The sequence below is a fragment of the Pongo pygmaeus genome, chromosome 2 (assembly GCF_028885625.2).
Source record: "Pongo pygmaeus isolate AG05252 chromosome 2, NHGRI_mPonPyg2-v2.0_pri, whole genome shotgun sequence".
In the NCBI taxonomy this organism is placed as follows: Eukaryota; Metazoa; Chordata; class Mammalia; order Primates; family Hominidae; genus Pongo; species Pongo pygmaeus.
Window position 1 is genome coordinate 175,627,434 of NC_085930.1, and position 17,865 is coordinate 175,645,298.

Here is a 17,865-nt window from a genome sequence, read left to right on the forward strand (position 1 = left end):
TATTCTTCACACTAATAATATGACAATTAATGTCTATATATGTATATCACTAATCTATATTCATAAACATATATTTATATGTTTATGAATATAGATTATCTTTTATCTATCACTTACTCTGGAGGTAGACTATCTGTGTTTATATATCAACTATATTCATATACATACCTCTTTTATCTATCTACTTACTCTGGAGGTAGACTATCTGTGTTTATATATCAAATCAGTAACTGTGTAGCTTTTCAGAACTTTGGTTTCTTTATTTGCAAAAATGAAAAAGAAAATAAAAGATGAATAAAACGAAGAGGGAGAAGACAAGGAGAAAATGGGAAAATTATAGGGTATATCTTTAAGTAGTAGCCATCAAATGGGGGTAATCTTGTTCCCCAGAAAATATTTGGCAATGACTGGAGATATTTTGGTTGTCATAATGGTTGGGGGCTTGAGATGGGGAATGCTACTGCCAAATAGTAGGTAGAGGCTAGAGATTCTGCTGATAAACATTCTACCACTTATAGAAGAGCCCCACAAATAATTATCTGGTTCAAAGTGTAAATAATATCTCATTCAAGCATAAAAAAGCCCAGTTAGCTTCTGAGATTAGAGGAGATTGACCACATTCAACAATAACAAAACAATGATATGAGCTGATGGATATGTTAATTAGCTTAAGTGTGGTGATCATTTTCTTATGTATACATATATCAAAACACAAAGTTGTACACCTTAAAAATATGCAATTTTTGTCAATCGTCCATTAATAAGCTGCCAAAAAGGCCTAGTGTCAAGGTTAAGAAACCCTAGCTTACAAGGGCACATTTTTGATGATATAAAATTAACACTTCTGAAAAAGCTTCTAGTGGTATACTAGAGCCACCTCATACCAGCTTGTGAGATAAGGTTGTTCACATCACTGCTCAACTTTCATTGAGTGGAAATACATTGGGAGGTTTATACTGACCACACTAGGTGTATTTCCACTACAAAATTTGACAAACTATAAATCAGGTATTCTGCTCCACATACACTATGTGTCCCTGGAAAGCTGGTTGTTAAACATGTACTATCCTCCATTGCTTAGCACATTGCTTGGTACATTGAAACTACCATATAAATATTAGCTATTATTATTTTTATGAAGCCTTCTCAAGTAATCTGGAAAAATCACTCTGCATTTTATTTTTTCTTTCCTTATTTCTTATTTATTATTAAGCTTCCATTTCTCCTGATGATTTTATGATAGACTACTAACTATCCCTAGTCTTAACCAAGTCCTCCTCTATTTTCCATGCTTCAGTAATACTTATTATTGTAAAATGCAAATTTAAACCTGCTACTACCGTATTTAATATTTTCCAATGACTTGCCATTTTTTATGGTATTAATCTGACCTCCTTAGCGTGGAATTGTGGGCCCTTTAACCTTACTCCAGAGGGCCCTGCAATTCACAGACCCTTTATTCAGATATATATACACTGGTGACTTCTCTATTGATCTTGTTATATTATATTCTCCTTTCTCTCAGTCAAACTAATTTGAGCTATTATTCAAAGGTAAGGAAAACTAACTCTGTCACCACTTATTGATTCAATATTTTTTTCTTATGTATGCCTAGACCTTAGCTTACAAAATGTTAAGGCCAACCATCTTACTCTTTTTGTTCTGGAGAGTGATGCTATATGGGAGAGAAGTGAGCATAGGATGTTACAAATATTTCCTAAGTAAAAACAGGTCACAATACTTAATACATCAAACTTTGGCTGCCTCATATATCACAACATGAGAATCTTTACATTTTACATTCCACACTCTGAATATCTCTACCATACATTATATATAATTTACATTTGTTCAATTCTTCAATACATTCCAGAAGCCCAGTAAATGTTACTTATAATAGTTGTCATAGGAGATGGCTGACTAGAAGCAGCGGGATTCGGAGGCTCCCTTCAACATAAACCATAATAAGCATGTGAACCTTTTACCAGCAACCAAGGTATCCAGGTTCTCTCATCAAAACTGACATGAAAGCTGGCATGACCCACAGAGAGAAGGAAGAGCAGTGTGGTGTGATCCACCTGAGAGCCACATGGGGAAGGGAAACCCCTTCCCCTCAGCTAAGGGAGGTGGTGAGTGAGTGTGCTACCCAGCTGGGGAAACTGTGCAACCCACGGATGGAAAGATCCCAGTCACAAACCCATGCCACCAGGCCCTAGAGTCCCAATCCCAGAACTTGCAGATTCTTACAGCCTTTCAGCTGGAACCTGCTTAAGCCTACCAAACTCCTGGGGAGAGGGGCAACCAGCAACTGCTGCAGCTGCCTGCTCTCTAAGCCATTTGAGCTCCTTGTGGGAGGGGCCACAGCCAGCACTGGGAATTGCAACTGCCTAACAGGCTAAGCGGTAAGGGGAAGGGCAGTACCATTTTGTATGCTCCCCGGGTAGGGGGAAGGGCAGTACCCATTTTGTATAGCTCCAGAATGTGCTTTGCCCCTGCTGGAGTCAGGGAGGCTGGACGGCTTGGTCCCAAGACTTGTTCCCACAGCCCAACACACCCACTGTCTGCAGCCAGAGTGCATCTTTAGGTCTAACCTTGACCAATCCTTCCTCAGTGGGTAGGGCTTCCTGCTGCGGGATCTCCAATAGCTCCAGAGGTTCAGGGACAGAATTCAGATCTCTCTGGGTTTCAGCCCCTAGCGGGAGGGGTGGCCGCAGTCTCTGAACGAGCAGACATAGCCTCTCCTCCTGGTAGTTCTAAGGAATCTGGGCAGCCCAGATGAGTGGGTTTCCTCACAGTGAAACACACCTTCTCCACCAAGGGACAAAGTGCTTCATTAAATAGGCCATGCTCCCTGTGCCACCCAACTGGGTGAGATCCTCCAATAGAGATTGTCAGACACCCTATACAGGAGTGATCCTACTGGCATCAAGTTGGTGACCTTTGAGGTCAGAGGTCCCATAAGAAGGAAGAGGCACTCATTTTTGCTGCTCTCCAGCCTCCTTGAGTGACACCTTCAGGCACAAGAGCAAATCAGAGAATAGGGTCTGAAGTGAACCCCCAGAAAACTGTAGCAGCCCTACAGAAGAGGAATCTGATTATTGAAAGAAAAACAAACAAGCAGAAAGTGAGAACAGGATCAACAACAACAACAACAACAATAAAGGCCCCCCACAAAAGCCCCATCCAAGGGTCAGCAACCTCAAAGACCAAAACTAGACAAACTCACGAAGATGAGAAAGAATAAACAAAAAAAAAATGCTGAAAACCAAAAAGGCCAGAGTGCCTCTTCTCCTCCAAATGATTACAGTGTCTGTCCATCAAGGATGCAGAACTGGACAGAGGATCAGATGGACGACTTGACAGAAGTAGTCTTCAGAAGATGGGTAATAGAAAACTATGCTGTGCTAAAGGAGCATGTTCCAACCCAATGCAAATAAGCTAAGAGCCTTGATAAAATGTTAGACTAATTGCTAACTAGAATAACCAATGAAGAGCAAAACATAAACGACTGGATGGAGCAGAAAAACACAGCACGAGAACTTCGCGAAGCATACACAAGCATCAATAGCCAAATCGACCAAGTGGAAGAAAGGACATCAGAGTTTGAAGACCACCTTACTGAAATAAGACTTGCAGACAAGAATAGAGAAAAAAGAATAAAAAGGAATGAACAAAACCTCCAAGAAATATGAGACTTCATAAAAAGGACAAAACCTGTGATTAATTGGAATACCAGGAGGAGACAGAATAGAAACAACTTGGAAAACATAGGTCAGAATATTATCCAGGAAAACTTCCCCAACCTAGCAAGACAGGTCAACATGAAAATTCAGGAAATAAAGAGAACACCATTAAGATACTCCATGAGAAGATCAGCCCCAAGACACATAATCATCAGATTCTCCAAGGTTGAAATGAAGGAAAGACTGTTAAGGGCAGCCAGAGAAAAAGGCCAGGTCATCTATAAAGGGAAGCCCATAAGACTAATAGTGGACCTCTCAGCAGAAACTTTATAAGCCAGGAGAGATTGGGGACAATATTCAATATTTTTAAAGAAAATAATTTTTAGTTGGTGGGTGCAGCGCACCAGTATGGCACATGTATACATATGTAACTTACCTGCACATTGCGCACATGTACCATAAAACCTAAAGTATAATAATAATAATAATAATAATAAAAGAAAAAAAAAATAAAAAATAAAAAAAAAAAAAAAAAAAAAAAAAAAAAAAAAAAAAAAAAGAAAATAATTTTTGACCCAGAATTTCATTTCCAGGCAAACTAAGCTTCACAAGCAAAGGAGAAATAAAGTCCTTTCCAGATAAGTAAATAATGAGGGATTTTGTGACCACCAGGCCTGCCCTGCAAGAGCTCCTGAAAGAATAACTAAATATGGAAAGGAAAACTGGTACTAGCCACTGCAGTAACACACCAAAATATAAAGACCAAATGACACTACAAAAAACTGCATCAACTAGGGTGCAAAATGACCAAATAGCATCATGATGACAGAATCAAATTCACACGTAACTATATTAACCTTAAATGTAAAAGGGCTAAATGCCCCAATTAAAAGACACAGACTGGCAAATTGGATAAAGAGTCAAGATCCATTGTTGTGCTGCATTCAGGAGAACCATCTTACATGCAAAGACACACACAGGCTAAAATTTAAAAAAATGGAGGAAAAGCAAATGGAAAGCAAAAAAAGAGGAGGGGTTGCAATTGTAGTCTCTGACAAAACAGACTTTAAGCCAACAATGATCAAAAAAGACAAAGAAGGGCATAATGTAATTGTAATTCAACGAGAAGAGCTAACTATTCTGAATATATATGAACCCAATACAGGAGAACCCAGATTCATAAAACAAGTTATTAGAGACTTACAAAGAGACTTAGACTCCCACACGATAGTTGTGGGAGACTTTAACACCCCATTGTCAGTATTAGACAGATCAGCGAGACAGAAAATTAACAAGGATATTCAGGACTTGAACTCAACTCTGGATCAAGTGGACCTAGTAGACTTCTACAGAACTCTCTATGCCAAATCAACAGAGTATACATTCTTCTCAGGGTCACATGGCACTTATTCTAAAATTGACCACATAATTGGAAGTAAAACACTCCTCAGCAAATGCAAAGGAACTGAAATAATAACAAACAGCCTCTCAGAATACAGTGCAACCAAATTAGAACTCAGGGTTATGAAACTCACTCAAAACCACACAATTTCATGGAAATTGAACAACCTGATCCTGAATGACTCCTGGGTAAATAATGAAACTAAGGCAGAAATCAAGAAGGTCTTTGAAACCAATGGGAACAAAGAGACAACATACCAGAATCTCTGGGACACAGAAAAAGCAGTGTTAAGACGGAAATTTATAGCACTAAATACCCACATCAGAAAGCTTGAAAAATCTCAAATTGACACACTACCATGACAATAAAAAGAGCTAGAGAGGCAAGAGCAAACTAATCCAAAAGTTAGCAGATAAGAAATAAGTAAGATCAGAGAAGAATTGAAAGAGATAGAGACATGAAAAACACTCCAAAAAATTAACATATCCAGAAGCAGTGTTTTTTTTTTTTTTTGAGATGGAGTCTCGCTCTGTCACCCAGGCTGGAGTGCAGTGGCGCAATCTCGGCTCACTGCAAGCTCCGCCACCTGGGTTCATGCCATTCTCCTGCCTCAGCCTCCCAAGTAGCTGGGACTACAGGCACCCGCCACCACGCCTGGCTAATTTTTTGTATTTTTAGTAGAGATGAGGTTTCGCCGTGGTCTCAATCTCCTGACCTTGTGATCCACCTGCCTCGGCCTCCCAAAGTGCTGGGTTTACAGGCGTGAGCCACCGTGCCCGGCTGGAAGCCATTTTTTAAAAAATTTAACAAAATAGATAGATTACTAGCTAGACTAATAAAGAAGAAGAAAGAGAAAAATCAAATAGACACAATAAAAAATGAAAAATGAGATATCACCACAGATCCCACATAAATACAAATTACCATCAGAGAATATTATAAATACCTCTATGCAAATAAACTAGAAACTCTAGAAGAAATGGATAAATTCCTGGATGCATGCACTCTATCAAGACTAAACCAGGAAGAAGTTGAACCCTTGAATAAATCAATAACAAGCTATAAAATTGAGGCAGTAATGAATAGCCTACCAATCAAAAAAAAAAAAAAAAAAAAACCCCAGGACCAGATGGATTTACAGGTGGATTCTAGCAGAAATACAAAGAGGAGCTGGTACCATTCTTTCTGAAACTATTTAAAACAATTGAAAAGGAGGGACTCTTCCCTAACCCATTTTATGAAGCCAGCATCATCCTGATACCAAAACCAGGAAGAGACACAACAAAAAAAGAAAACTTGAGGCCCATATCCATGATGAACAATGATGCACATATTCCCAGTAATATACTGGCAAACTGAATCTAGCACCACATGAAAAAACTTATCCACCATGATCAAGTCAGCTTCATCCCAGAGATGCAAGGGTGGTTCAACATTTGCAAATAAATAAACATAATCTGTCACATAAACAAAACCAAAGACAAAAATCACATGATTATCTCAAGAAATGGAGAAAACATGTCTGATAAAATTTAATATCCCTTTATGTTAAAAACTCTCAGTAAACTAGGTATTGATGGAACATATCTCAAAATAATAACAGCTATTTATGGCAAACCCACAGCCAATGTCATTTTGAGTGGACAAAATCTGGAAGCATTCCCTCTGAAAACTGGTGCAAGACAAGGATGACCTCTCTCACCACTCCTATTCAACGTAGTTTTGGAAGTTCTGGCCAGGGCAATCAGTCAAAAGAAAGAAATAAATAGTATTCAAATAGGAAGAGAGGAAGTCAAGCTGTCTCTGTTTGCAGAGGATATGATTTTATATTTAGAAAACCCCATCAGCTCAGCCCAAAAACTTCTTGAACCAATAAGCAATTTCAGCAGTCTCAGGATACAAAATCAATGTGCAAAAATCACATGCATTCCTTTACACCGACAACAGACAAGCAGAGAGCCAAATCATGAATGAACTCTCATTCACAATCACTACAATGAGAATAAAATACCTAGGAATACAGCTAACAAGGAATGTGAAGTACCTCTTCAAGGAGAACTACAAACCACTGCTCAAGGAAATAAGAGAGGACACAAACAAATGATAAAACATTACATCTTCATGGATAGGAAGAACAAATATCATGAAAACGGCCACACTGCCCAAAGTAATTTATAGATTCAATGCTATTTTCATCAAATTCCATTGACATTTTTCATGGATTTAGAAAATTTATTTTAAATTTCATGGAATCTAGGAAGACTTTGAATAGCCAAGACAAACCTAAGCAAAAAGAACAAAGCTGGAGGCATTAAGCTACCTTAATTCAAACTACACTACAAAGTTACAGTAACCAAAATAACATGGTACTGGTACTAAAACAGATATATGGTCCAATAGAGCAGAACAGAAACCTCAGAAATAACACCACACATCTACAACCATCTGATCGTCAACAAACCTGACAAAAACAAGCAATGGGGAAAGGATCTCCTATTCAGTAAATTGTGCTGGGAAAACTGGCTAGCCATATACAGAAAACTAAAACTGGACCCCTTCCTTACACCTTACACAAAAATTAACTCAAGATGGATTGAAGACTTAATTGTAAAACCCAAAACCACAAAAAATCTAGGAGAAAACCTAAGCAATTCCATTCAGGACATAGGCATGGGTAGACTTCATGACAAAAATGCCAAAAGCAATTCTAATAAAAGCCAAAATTGAAAAATGAGATCTAATTAAACTAAAGACCTTCTGCACAGCAAGTGAAACTATCATCAGTGTGAACAGGCAACCTACAGAATGGGAGAAAATTTTTGCAATTTACCCATCTGACAAAGGTCTAATATCCAGAATTTACAAGGAACTTAAACATACCACAAGAAAAAACAACCCCATTAAAAGTGGGCAAAGGATATGAACAGACACTTCTCAAAAGAAGATATTTTTGTGGCCAACAAAGGTGAAAAGAAGCTCAACATCATGGATCATCAGAGAAATGCAAATCAAAACCACAATGAGATACCATCTCATGCCAGTCAGAATGGCTATTATTAAAAAGTCAGAAAAAAATAGATGCCAGCAAGGCTGTGGAGAAATAAGAATGCTTTTACACTGTTGGTGGGAGTATAAATTAGTTCAACCATTGTGGAAGACAGTATGGTGATTCCTCAAGGATCTAGAAGCAGAAATACCATTTTACCCAGCAATTCTATTACAGTACTGGGTATATACACAAAGGAATATGAATCATTCTTTTATAAAGATATATGCACACGTACGTTTATTGCAGCACTATTTACAACAGCAAAGACATGGAACCAACCAAAATGCCCATCAATGGTAGACTGCATAAAGAAAATGTGGTACATATACCCCATGGAATACTATGTGGCCGTAAAAATGAATGAGACCATGTCCTTTGCAGTGACATGGATGAAGCTGAAAGCCACTATCCTTCGCAAACTAACACAGGAACAGAAAACCAAACATTGCATGTTCTCACTCATAAGTGGGAGCTGAACGTTGAGAACACATGGACACAGAGAGGGAAACAACACACACCAGGGCCTGCTATGGGGTGGAGAGTTAGGGGAGGGAACTTAGAGAAGAGATCAATAGGTTTAGCAAACCACCATGGCACACATATACCTATGTAATGAACCTGCACGTTCTGCACATGTATCCCACTTTTTTTTTTAGAAGAAATAAAGGGAAAAAAATAGTTGTCATAGAAAAATACTGGCTAATTTGTTCATATAAATCTTAACAGTATTTGGAACAAATTTTATTTATACTACAGCATTATTATGAAATCTTTATACAACTATCAGCTAATATACAAATTATTTTGAGCAACACTGACCACAAAACAAGGTAAACATATCCACCTACACTTTCAAAAATAGTATGCTTTATGAATTCCCAGCCATAAACATGAAAATACAAAAATAATCATAGACTTACGGAAAATGTTTCTTCCACAGCAGGATTTCACTACTTAGAATTGTTAAAAATGGGTTACATGGAGAAGAAAGCCATAAAAAATGGGGAAAAATAACATAAAAATAAAGATGTTATATCTGAAATTAAATGTCATGATTGAGGGCATTAAAATGTATTTAAGAATACCAGGAATATCTCCTAATTCATTTCAGCACATATAGATGGGTGTGCACAATTCCTAGTAAATATTCTATGATTCTCCTCTCTAGAATATCTTTCAATTTAACCTTTTAATACAAGTATACCAAAATCAGAGAGACATGGTAATCTGTCTTGGTTGGTAACCTAATCATAAGAATGTTGTACAATGGTTATCACATAAAAAACATACTAAAATCCTGCACTACCATCTCCAAGAAGCTTATGACTCTCAGTCATGAAAAATTTATTGAGCATCATAAAATGTCAGCATAGATAGGTGGAGAAAGATGGCTGAATAGAAATCTCCACTGATCATTGTCCTCTCAAGAACACCAAATTGAACAGCTCTCCACATTAAAAAGCACCTTCATGAGGCCGGTGAGGTGGCTCACGCCTGTAATCCCAGCACTTTGGGAGGCCGAGGTGGGCAGATCACGAGGTCAGGAGATGGAGACCATCCTAACACGGTGAAACCCCATCTCTACTAAAAATGGAAAAAAAAAAAAAAAAAAAAAATTAGCTGGGCGTGGTGGGCGCCTGTAGTCCCAGCTACTTGGGGGGCTGAGGCAGGAGAATGGTGTGAACCCGGGAGGCGGAGCTTGCAATGAGCCGAGATCGCGCCACTGCACTCCAGCCTGGGCCACAGAGCAAGACTCCTTCTCAAAAAAAAAAAAAAAAAAAGCACCTTCATAAGAACTGAAAGTCAGGTAAACAATCAAAGTACCTGGTATTAAGTTCATATGACTGAAAAAGGCACTGAAGAGAATAGGAAATATAGCCTTGAATTGTTCATGCCACCCCTCCTCCAGCCCCCAACAGTGGCCTCCTGAAACGGAAAGATAATATGCATTCTTGGGAGAGGGAAAGTGCAGTTGCTGTGGGACATTGTATTGGAACTCAGTGCTGCTGTGTCCTAGTGGAAAGCCACATGATGCAATACTCAGCTCGTGCCCATGGAGGGAGTATTTAGACCAGCCCTAGCCACTGGGAGTTGCCCATCCCAGGTGTCAGAACCTGAGTTCTGGTAAGCCTCTCCACCATGGACTAAATTGGTCTGGGGTCCCAAACAAACATGAAAGGCACTCTAGGCCATAAGGACTGCAATTCCTGGGCAAGTTATATTGCTGGGCTAGGCGCAGAGCCAGTGGACTTGGGAAGCACACAATCCAGTGGGAGACCAGCAGGGGCAGAGAAGGGTGTTTTTGCACCACTTCTCTGCCAACCCAAGGCAATGTAGCTGAGCTCATGCCACTGCACTCCAGCCTGGGTGACAGAGTGAGACTCCGTCTCAAAAAAAAAAAAAAAAAAACCTAAAACCATAAAAACCCTAGAAGAAAACCTAGGCAATACCATTCAGGACATAGGCATGAGCAAAGATTTCATGTCTAAAACACCAAAAGCAATGGCAACAAAAGGCAAAATTGACAAATGGGATCTAATTATACTAAACAGCTTCTGCACAGCAAAAGAAACTATCATCAGAGTGAACAGGCAGCCTACAGAATGGGAGAAAATTTTTGCAATCTATCCATCTAACAAAGGGCTAATATCCAGAATGTATAAATACCTTAACAAATTTATATTTACAAGAAAAAAACAACCCCACCAAAAAGTGGGCAAAGGATATGAAAAGACACTTTTCAAAAGAAGACATTTTTGCCACCAACAAATGTATGAAAAAAAGCTTATCATCACTGGTCATCAGAGAAATGCAAATCAAAACCACAATGACATATCATCTCATGCCAATTAGAATGGCAATTATTAAAAAGTCAGAAAACAACAGATGCTGGAGAGGATGTAGAGGAATAGGAACACTTTACACTGTTGGTGGAAGTGTAAATTAGTTCGACCATTGTGGAAGACAGTATGGCAATTCCTCAAGGATCTAGAACCAGAAATACCATTTGACCCAGCAATCCCATTACTGGGTATATATCCAAAGGATTATAAATCATTCTTCTATAAAAAGACATGCACATGTATGTTTACTGTTCACAATAGGAAAACTTGGAACCAACCCAAATGCCCATCAATGATAGACTGGATAAAGAAAAGGTAGCATATATGCTCCATGGAATGCTATGCACCCATAAAAAAAGATAAGTTCATGTCCTTTGTAGGGGCATGGATTAAGCTGGAAACCATGATTCTCAGCAAACCAACACAGGAACAGGAAACCAAACACCATATGTTCTCATTCATAAGTGGGAGATGGTATCTTATTGTAGATTTTATTTGCGTTTTTCTGATGATCAATCATGTTGAGCACATTTTCATATAACTGTTCAGCATTTTCATGTCTTCTTTCAAGAAATGTCTATTCAGCTCTTTTGCCATTTTTAAAAATTGGATTACTAGAATTGTTTCCTATAGAGTTGTTTGATTTCCTTTTATATTCGATTTATTAATCCATTGTCCAGTGGATACTTTGCAAATATTTTCTCCCATTCTGTGAGTTTTCTCTTAACTTTTTTGTTTTCTTTGCTATGGAGAAGATTTTTAACTTGATATGATCCCTTTTCTCTGTTTTTGCTTTATCTGTATTTTGGTGGTATTACCCAAGAATTCTTGGCCCAGTCTGTCTTTGAGAGTTTCCTCAACGTTTTATTTTAGTCATTTCATAGTTTCAGGTCTTAATATTTAGGGCCTTAATCCATTTTTATTTAATTTGTGTATGGCAAGACATATGGGTCTAGTTATATTCTTCTGCTTAAGGATATCCAATTTTCTCAGCACAGTTTATTAAAGAAACTGGCCTTCTACCAATGTATGTTCTTGGCTTGTTTGTCAAAAATTAGTTCAATATAGGTGATTGGATTTGTTTCTAGGTTTTCTATTCTGTTCCATTGCTCTATTTGTCTAATTTTATGCCCATACCTTGCTGTTTGGGGTACTATAGCTCTGTTCTATAACTTGAAATCAGGTCATGTGAGTCCTCTAGTTTTGTTTTTTTGTTCAGAACACATTTGGCCTCTGCATCTTTTGTGGTTCCACATAAATTTTAGGACTGTTTTTTCTATTTCTTTTAAGAATGGCATTGAAACTTTGACAGGCATTACACTGAACCTGTAGATTACATTGGATTGTACGGAAATTTTAACAATATTGGTTCTTCCAATTCATGAACATGGACTGTATTTCTAAGTTTTTGTGTTCTTTGTACTTCTTTCATCAATGTTTTATAGTTTTCATGTGGAGTCTTTCACTTATTTAATTAACTTTATTCCTATGTATTTTTATTTTATTTGTACCTACTGTGAATTGGATTATGTTCTTGATTTGTGTTTTAGATTTTTCACTGATGGCATATAAAAATGCTACTGATTTTATACATTGATTTTGTATCCTACAAGTGTATTGAATTTGTTTATCAGTTCTAATAGCTTTTTTGGTTGAGTCTTTCAGTTTTTTTTTAAATATAAAATAATGTAATCTTCAATCAATGATAATTTTACATATTCGTTTCCCATTTGGATGCCCTTTATTTCTTTCTCTTGTCTGATTGCTCTAGCTAAGACTTCCAGTGCTATGTTGCATTATAGTGGTGAAGGTGGGCATTCTTACTTGTTTCAGATCTTAGAGAAAAGGCTTGCAATTTTTCCCTATTCAGTATGATACTACTTGTGTGTCTGTCATATATGGCTTTAGTTGTGTTGACATATGTTCCTTCTATACCCAGTTTTTTGAGGGTTTTTATGTGGAGGGATGTTGACTTGTATCAAATGCTTTTTAACATCAATTTAAATGATCATATATATTTATTTTTGTCTTTCATTCCATTGATATGATGTATCACAATGATTGATTTGCATATGATGAATTATTCTTGCACCCCTGGGATTAATCCCACTTGATCATAATGAATGATCTTTTAAATGTTTTGTTGGGTTCACTTTACTAGTATTTTGATAATAATTTTGCATCTGTAGTAGTCATGGATATTGGCCTGTAGTTTTCTTTTCTTGATGTGTCTTCATCTGGTTTCTGTAATAAGGTAATACTTGCCTTGTAGTATTAGTTTGGAAGTATTCACTTGTCTTGTATTTTTTTGAATAGTTTGAGTAGTATTAGTAGTAGTTTTTTTTTTTAATGTTTGGGAAAATATAGCAATGAGACATCATTATCTGGGTTTTCTTTTGAGGGGGAAGTTTTATGGCCTTAATCTCTTTACTTGTTATTGGCTTACTCAGGTTTTTTCATTTATTCATGGTTCAATCTTGGTAAGTTGTATGTGTCTAGGAATTTATCCATTTCTTCTCAGTTTTCCAATCTATTGGCATATAGATGCTCATAGCAGCCACTAGTGATCATTTACATTTCTGTGGTATCATTTGTAATGTCTCCTTTTAAAACTATGATTGCATTATGTTAGTCTTCCCACTTTTTTTTTTTTTTTTGTGGATAGTCTGGGTGAAAGTTCATCACATATCCTTATCTCTCCATAATTGATCATTGGTCCCTTATTTAGTTCATTTGGCCAGTGCATGTATTCCTGGTTGGTCTTGATGCTTATGGATGTTTGTCAGTGCCTGGGCATTAAAGAATTAGGTGTTTATTGTAGTCTTTGCAGTCTGGGCTTTTTTGTACTCATCCTTCCTGAAAAAACTTTCCAGATATTCAAAGTAACTTGGGTGTAGTGATCTAAGTTTTGTCCACTGCAGCCATGTCTATATTAGGGGACACCCCAAGCCCAGTAATGTTGTGGTTGTTGCAGACAGACTTGTAGAAGTAGTAGAAGTTCTGCCTTGGTGGTCTTGAATAAGATCCAGAAGAATTATCTGGATTATAAGGCATAGACTCTTGTATTCTTCCCTTACTTTTTCCATTACAAAAGACATCTATTTATATATGCTGAGCTGCCTAGAGGTGGAGGAGGGGTGACAGAAGCCCTCCTGTGGCTACCATCACTGTGATAGTGCTGCATTAGACTTGAAGTCAGCTAACACTGGATCTTTCCCAAGGCCTGCAGTAACCACTGCCTGGCTATCATCAATTTCTCAGCTTTTCCTTATTTTTCACGAGCCTGGCAGTTTTGAAGAAGCATGCAGTAGTTGTCCTGTTAAGTCTGGCTGTTTCACTTAGCATAATATTTTCAAGGTTCATCGACGTATCAAAACTTCATTCCTTTTTATAGCAGAATTATAGTCTACTGTATTTACCAAATTAAAGAAAAGATTAGATGAAATTAAAATGACTGTCATTTTTAATAAACCTATAAATATAAAAATATTAAAAATATTAATATTTTAATATTAATGAAAATATTATCATAGAAATGGAAGTAATTATTACCAAAGTAGGAGATGTTACTTTAATGTACTAACTAATATGTCTTATGCTTGTGGTAATTTCCTTCTGCTCTATAGCCCTTCCCTCATCTAATTTGTCATTGTCTCAAGGATGGAATGTCACCCAAGGAAAGCAGAAAAAATGACTCTGAGTTTATAATTCATATGCTGCCTTAATGTTGTATGTTATGCAGTTTTGAATTACACTCTGTATAGGAGTCAGAGCATAAATTATGTTCCATAATAAAAAGTACAATGGATTTTTAAGAATGTATGATAGACAAAGCCCATATTTTTTTACCTTTTCCTAAAACCATGGTGGATATTCCCCTTTGCCTGTCCAGGCATTCTTCACCTTCTCTGCTCAAAAGATGGAACAGTATGTTGACTGTATCAGTGATCTCATCTGTCCTCTGACAGAATATCAAAGTGAGAGGGGAGAGTAGGTCAGTGTATTAGTCAGTTCTCATACTGCTAATAAACATATACCTAAAACTGGGTAATTTATAAAGGAAAGAGGTTTAATTGACTCACAGTTCTGCGTGTTTGCTTTACTCACATTCTCAACTAATTGGTAGGTTCTTAACAATCTAGTCTTATTCTGGAAAACCTATTTTCTCTTACCAGTAACTGGCTTACAAAAAGGCAGGCCTAAGAAAATTTAATTAATTAAACCTGAGGACAAATTTGACAGAGCCTCCCTGGAAAGGGGGCTTCTTACTATGAAAATATTTCTTACTATGAATACACAGCCTGAGGAAGACAGCCTTTCTTGTTCACATGTATGAGTGGGGAAACATAGCCCAAGTTGTTGTTGCAGCTATAAGGGAATCCAGTCTCAAGATGTAGCAACATGGTTGGTGCAGAGCAAAACAAGGGAGACCACTGGGTCATTCTGGCAAAATTCTGTCCTTGGATCAATTATCTACCTGCCTTCTCTTTAGGACTCTGATTCTGTATACTGGGATGTGTGTGTGTGTGTGTGTGTACAATTTAAAACTTAATTTTCTTCACTTTTTAGTTCATTAATGATCAAATCAGCCTCAAATAAAGAAGTAATGTTTGGAGGTGAGTTCTCTAAACAAACAGAAAAGGATGAGGGATTTGGGAAGAGAAAAAGAGTGGAAAAGAAAGAAAAATATGACAAGTGATCTTGGACCAAAGGAATGTATGACTGAAGCCGAAGTTAAAGTTAGGGGCAGTAGTTTAAAATGTCAGGAGAAAAAAGGTTCTACTCCAATTGTTTGCTCAGTTAGGAAATCCTGAGAAATAATATTACATTTATAAATGTAAATATACATAAGTTGTATTAACTACGTAGGTTTTCTGACATAGAGTTCAGAGAGAAAAGTGAGAAACAGAATATCTAAAAAGTAATAACAGCTATGAAAATTTTAAGTAAAATATGCATAAACATGTATAAACAAAAAAATCTATAAAATGTTATGAGGCAACAAAATTCACATTAGGGTATGTGCATTTAGTGAGAGAAAAAAATGGGACTGGATATGAATAATTCGGGAAAGATGAAAATGAGATGGGTTTACATTAATTGATATGATGATATACTTAATTAAGGAGCATGATTATCTAAATTCTGTTTACCTAGTCTAAAATAAAAATGTATGTATGTTTGTCTGTGTGCTACCTGTATGTATAACTATTATACACACAAAGACATATTAAATATAATAGTAAGAAAAAATCACAACCTATATTATCAGATAAAGTGAGCCACTGAGCCTGGCCTCTTAGTGATACTTTAAACTTACTAGGTTCCTTCATATTTTCCATTGTGTTAATCTTATTATACTTCTTATAACAGTAGTAAATGACATATGTCTTTTTATTCAAAACAGAATGCTCTCAAATATTTCTGTAGACATTTATGTAAAGGAGGTGTGCATATTTATTTACAATAATATACCCCTATAAAACATCATTTTGAAATATATTTTTCACATATTTAAAAGCTGCAAGTAAGATATTTCATAAAACAGATGTATTTGGTTCAGAGTCATATATGTGTGGATTATGTTTCTGTAGGAAATACGGCAATACTTCTGCTTTCAGAGAAAATATTATTCTTTCTTAGTTTAACAAGACATTATCAAACATGCATCAATCTTATGTCTTTTAAAGAGGTAAAACTACAATGGGCATTATGTTTGGGCCTAGTAATCTAAAGAAAGGAAACATGTAGAATGGTGGTTATAAAGGAGATTATATTTTGGGTGAGCAACAAAAATTTAAATTAAATAATTACAATTGGAGTTGCATACATTATATATTAAGGGCAGGTACAAAATGCTAAGAGAACATATAGCAGGTAGCAATTAATAGTTAATAAATAATCTATATATTTACACATACTTTAATAGGCTTAATTTCTTTCCAAGTTTAATTCTTTCTTAAAGTTTCTAATAATCAAATAAAATTATTTTCAGAGTTCAGGCAGTTTCAATCATAACAACAGTCAATAGGCCAGTAAAGTATTTTTATATATTAAGGTATTATGCAGTTATAAACATAATCTAAAGTATGTATGAAAGCAGGCTTATATTACAGAATATATAATTTTAGTAATACATGTAGTCATCACCTTTAGTATTTTCAGAAGAAGGAGGAAAGAAGAAAAGATGGGTTTAGAGTTTTATCATGGTATTACTATTACAACTTACAATAAAAACCTCTGCAAAGCAAAACTGTGTTTCAACCAGATTTGCCATTTTCATTGTTTCTGAACTTTAGTGTCTTTGCTTAAAATCTTTACATTTTCCTCTCTTGTAACCACATATGTGTTGAAGTTTCACTCATTTGTAAACTAACCCTCTTATAAGACTTGTCAGAATACATAAGTCAAAATTAATTTCTCCTTTACAGCATTTATGAATCTCTTTCTACATATAAATATACATCACTATTATTCATTATAATTTTTAATGTGTTTATTTGTGCATGGTTCTTTTCACATTCACCTTTTTAATACTCATTGGCCAACATGAGTCACAAATGCACACTATATATGGTTGTGGCTAGTTTTGAAAATGCATTTTGTCCATGGTAAGAGATAATGATGAGCAATTATGATCAGGTTTCAGATGGATTATAAAATTATTTAAAAGTAAAAGTCAAATTAAATCAACCTTTGGTAGCAGGACAATTTTTAAAATAGCATGGTTTTAGGGCCATAAAGACTTGAATTACAATCCTGGCTTACTAACTTGGTAGTTCTGTGAATATAGATCAAGATTATTGCTCTTGAACTACATTGTCCTCCACATTTGTATAATAAGGATACTATCACATAACTTTGACAGTTGGTCTGACAATTAGAAAT